Genomic DNA, 5,044 nt, shown 5'->3' with positions numbered 1-5,044 from the left:
CTTCCCCCCTTTTTTTTTTTTGGTTTTTTTTAAAAAAAGAAAACCCCCATATGAGAGATAAAAAAAAAAAAAAAAAAAAAAAAAAAATTAAAAAAAAAAAAAATAAAAAAAATTAAAAACCCGCAGAAACAACAGAAACAAAGATAGAAAAAAAAAAAAAACACAGAAAGAGCAAAAAAGAAAAGAGAAAAACCCCAAGCAACTACAAAAGAGCCTCCCCTCGCCTTTCCCCCGCCCAGGACGATTCCCGGCCTGCATTTTATGTCCTGCAGCGCCGACGGAGGAAACGGCGCCACTGCAGGGGTACTCTCAGCCTGCCCGAGTCCATCACTGTCTCCGCGAAATCACTGCCGCCGCGCCTGCAGTGTAAGTGCGGAAGGGGGGAGGGGCGGCGAAGGGGAAGGGGAGGGGAGGGGAGGGGAGGATTGGGGGTGGGATGAAGGGGAGGGGGTTGGGGTAGGGGATGGGAGCGGGGGTTGGGGTAGGGGAGGAGGGGGGTGGGAAGGGGGGGTTGGGGTAGGAGGAGGGAGGGGGGTTAGGGAGAAAGAGAGGGGGAGATGGGTAAGGGGCAGGGAAGGGGAATATAGCGTAGATGAGAGGAAATGAAGGAATTAGATAGTAGGGGGAGGGGGTGGAAGGGGGAAGGAGGGTAAGGGAGAGATAGGAAGAAGGGGCGATGAAGGAAATGGGGAGGAGGGAAGGGAGGGGAATAGGGATGGGGGAATTAGATGGGAGGATATATATATATATTTTTTTTGGGGGGTGGGGATTCCGTGTTTTGTTTTAAATTTTTTACTTTTTTTACCATTTTCCCTTTTTCTTTCTTTTGTCAAATATTCCCTTATATTTTTTTTTAAAAATTTCTATTCCTGCTCCGTCCTTTAACAACGTTCTCTCAAGTCTATCGATCTCCTTCCCCCCTGTCCCTCTCCCCCCCTACTAACCCCCCCCTCTTCCTCCTCCCTCTTCCGCCTCCCCCCCCCCATTTTCCTTCCGAATTCCCGTCTCCGTTAATTCGTTTGTTTGTTTCATTCTCTGATCTTCCTTTTCATCTGTTTTTTGCTTTCTGTTTTTCGCCTTATTCCCTTATTCTCTTTTTCTGTTCTTTTTTCTTTTTTCTATCTTTCTTTCCGTTCCTTCTGTTCTCTTTCTCCATTTTTTCTTTGGTTTTCTTTGTATTCTCCTCTTCTATTTCATTTCCCTCTCCGTCCTCATTTCTTCCTCCTGCTCCTTATTTCCCCTTCTTTTCTTCCTCTTCTCTTCCTCCTTCTCTCCTCGTTCTCATGGTTTCTCTTTGTCCTCCTCCTTCTGACTCTTTCGCTTTATTCTCCTTCTTTCTCTTTCTCCTCCTCCTTCCCTCTCCCTATTTCCTTGTCCTTCCGCCTTTCCCCGAGACACCCTTCCTCGCCTGTTTGTTTTCGTTTCCGTCCCTTCCCCTTCCCTTCCCTTCCCTTTCCTTCCCTTCTCCTCAATTAAAACCCTTTCACCCTCCGTAGCCTTTCACCCCCCCCTTTCTTCCACGCCCCAAAGTACAAGGTCGCGTGCCGCCTTGGTAGCGCCCCCCCCTCCTCTGTCTCTCTTTCTCTCTCTCTTTCTTTCTTTCCTTCTTTCTCATTGTTTCTCTCTGCCTCTTTCTTTCTCTCTTTCTCTCTTTCTCTTTCTTTCTCTCTCTCTCTCTCTCTCTCTCTCTCTCTCTCTTCTCTCTCGCTCTCTTCCTCTCTCTCCTCTCTCTCTCTCTCCCTCTCTTCTTCTATCTGTCACTATCTTTTATCTATCTATCTATGTATCTATCTTCAATTATCTGTTTATCTATCTTTACTCTCTCTCCTCTCTCTCTTCCCCCTCTCTCTCTTTTCTTTTCTCTCTCTCTCCCCCTCTTTATCTTCTCTCTTCCCCCTCTTCCCTTCCTTCTCTCTCTCTCTCTCTTCTCTCTCTCTCTCTCTCTCTCTTTGTCTCTTTCTTTTTGTCTCTCTCTATGTATGTGTGTTTATGCGTATGTGTTGTATGTATGTATACCTGTGTTTGTGTCTTTCTCTCCCTCCCTCTCGCTCTTTACGGCTGGCAATCTTGTCGTCCACACTGACTGATCCTCAAAGGGTGAAGTTTTATGGCGAACATTTACAGTTTCCTTTCTCCTGCACTCACAATGGGCTCGAACACACACACCACACACCACACCACCCAAAAAACACCACACACACACACACAACACCCCAAACCACACCCCACACACACCACACACCACACACACACACCAACACCACACAGAAAGAGGAGAGAGAAGAAAGAGAGAAGAGAGAGAAGAGAGAGAGAGAGAGAGAGAGAGAGAGAGAGGAGAGAGAGAAGAAGAGAGAGAGAAAAGGGGAAGAAAAAAAGAGAGAGGCAAAAACAACAGCAAAAAGAAGACAACAGACGAAGACAAAATTTTAAGGACAAAATGTTAGATTTTTGAATTTAGTATTTAAATATTTATTCATTTATTTATTAAGTCCGTTTACCCTCGTCCTTCACATTTCAACTCATCCGAACTTTCTATAAATTCAAACTAGTGATGGTAATTACAGTGATAACATTCACTCCAATCTAACGTTCAGATTTGAATACAAAATTATGGTAATCATAATGATAATAACCATTTCAATCTAATGTCCAAACTGAAATAAAGATGATATTAATTATGATGACGATAATTAGCCTGATTTAATCTCAGCTCGGTGGTATCCGAACTCCCTAACCCCCCCCCCCCACCCCCACCCCCACCCCCCAAAAAAAAGATAATAAAAAGATTAAGATGAAATAATAATAATAATAATAATAATATAATAAAAAAGTAATAAATAAATTTTTAAAAATCAAGATTAAAAAGATAAAAAGTAATAGGTGATAGAAATACATAAATAAAATTGAAATAGATATATAAATGAAATTGAAATAAATTAATAGATAAAATTGAAATTAATGAATAAATAAAATTGGAATCAATCAATAAATAAAATTCAAATAAATGAATAAATAAAATTTAAATAAATGAATAAATAGAATTGAAAAAAAATAAAAAATAAAATAGAAATGAAATTAATAAATATATAACTTATGAAATAACAAATAAATAAATTTGAAACAAATAAACAGATAAAATTTTAATAAATAGATAAAATTTAAATAAATAAATAAATATAAAAAAATAGATATAAATAAATCATTAAAACAAATAAAACAGATAAAAATGTGGAAGCAGCGTTGACCTAATCAGTAATCCCTGGACCGCCTCGCCTCACGTGCCGAGGGGGGGGGGGGGGAGACCCACGCCAATTAACGCTTTCTCCTTAAGCTTCTTCCCTCCCCCCACCCCCTCCCTTCTTCCTTTTTTTTCTCTCTCTCTCTCTTTTTCTTTTTTTTTTTTTTTTTTTCTTTGCTCTAGTCGTCGATGCGTTGTTCCGCGCACCTGGGTCGTTTTAGCCTCGCCGCCGCCGCAGGTCTGGTCCCCGAAGTTGGTCTTCGTGTTTGTTTGAGAAATCCTGTTTTATTATTATTTTTTTTTCCTTTTTTCTTCTTCTTTCTTTTCTTTCTTTTTTTCTTTTTTTTCTTTTCTTTTTTTTTCTTTTTTTTTCTCTTTTCTTTTCTTCTTCTTCGAGCTCTTGTTTCGGTCTCGGTCTTTGTCTTTGTCTCTCTTTTGGTGTCTGTTTCTCTCTCTTTTTCGTTCTGTTTTTGTTTTTTTTTTTTTTTTCTTCGTCTCTGTCTTTCTCTCTTTCTGGCTCTCTCTCTTTCTCTTTCTTTCTCTCTCTCTTTCTCTCTCTCTCTCTCTCTCTCTCTCTCTCTCTCTCTCTCTCTCTCTCTCTCTCTCTCTCTCTCTCTCTCTCTCTCTCTCTCTGTCATTCTTCTTCTCTCACTCCCTTTCATCCAGTTTCATTTTTCCCTGCTTTTACGTCATATTTTTGAGTCTTGTAAATGTTTTTAGTTCTTTTTACTTTTTACTTTTTCGGAGGTTTTTCCTGTTATTCATTTTCCTTCGCTTATAATTCTTCTTTTTCCGATGTCGATTCTTATTTTTTTTTTTTATTTTTTGGGTTTTCATGATATTTCCTTTCGTTTTCCTGTTCCAATTTGTCTGTTTGCTTGATTTTTCCCCCTTTTTTGTATTCTTATTTTTTTTCTAATCTTTCTTTTTTTTTGTAATTAGTTTTTTTTCCTGTTTTCCTCTCTTTCTTCTTCATCTATTTTTTTCTTGTTCGTTTGTTTCACTTTGACGTATGTTTTATGTTTTCCTCCGTATGTTTCGTTTTTCTGTTCATATAAGCGATTTTTTTTCGATTTTTTCCCCTTATTCGTCGTTTATAAAATCTGTAATGTTAACCTTCGTGTAAATTTTATTTTCTTTCTTCTCCTTCCTCTTCGTCTTTTTCTTCACCTTTCTTCTATTTCTCCTTTCGGAAAGGTGGCTTATTTAGTCGTCTGAAATAGAGTGTTTGATCGTTATTTTTCGTGGCCTTTTTTTTTCAGTGCATTACGAAAAAAGTCAAGTAAGGAAGTTTGCAGAGGAAGGAAGTCTAGACACCTTCCCCCAGCTACCTCCCCTCCCTTCCCCCTTTCCATTACCCCATCCCTACCTTCTTCTTTATCCCTCCCTCTTTCCCTCCCTATAACATCCCCCCCCCCCCTCTACACCTTTACCTTTCCCCGTCCTCCTCCCTCCACCCTTCTTTAGCCCTTTCCCCTCTCCTCCTTACCCTTTTCCCCTTTCCCCTTCTCCTTTATCCTTCCCCTTTAACCCTCTCCCCTCCCCCTCTACCCCTTTCCCCTCTCCCCATCCTCTCCTCTCCTTACCCCCTTCCCCTTGCCCCCTCTCCCCTTTACTCATTCCCTCTTCACCCTTGCTCTCCCCCTCCCCCTTTACCCCTTCCCCCCTCCCCCTTTACCCCTTCCCCCTCCCCCTCTACCCTTTTCCTCCCTACCCCCCTTTTTTGTGGTGAACCTCCTCCATTTTCTACGGTAGGTGTTGGCTCGTGCTGGGCCATAGACTTCGCACCTGCTCGAAGGAGACACA

This window comes from Penaeus monodon, chromosome 5, assembly GCF_015228065.2.
Source record: "Penaeus monodon isolate SGIC_2016 chromosome 5, NSTDA_Pmon_1, whole genome shotgun sequence".
In the NCBI taxonomy this organism is placed as follows: Eukaryota; Metazoa; Arthropoda; class Malacostraca; order Decapoda; family Penaeidae; genus Penaeus; species Penaeus monodon.
This window is presented reverse-complemented; position numbering follows the sequence as displayed.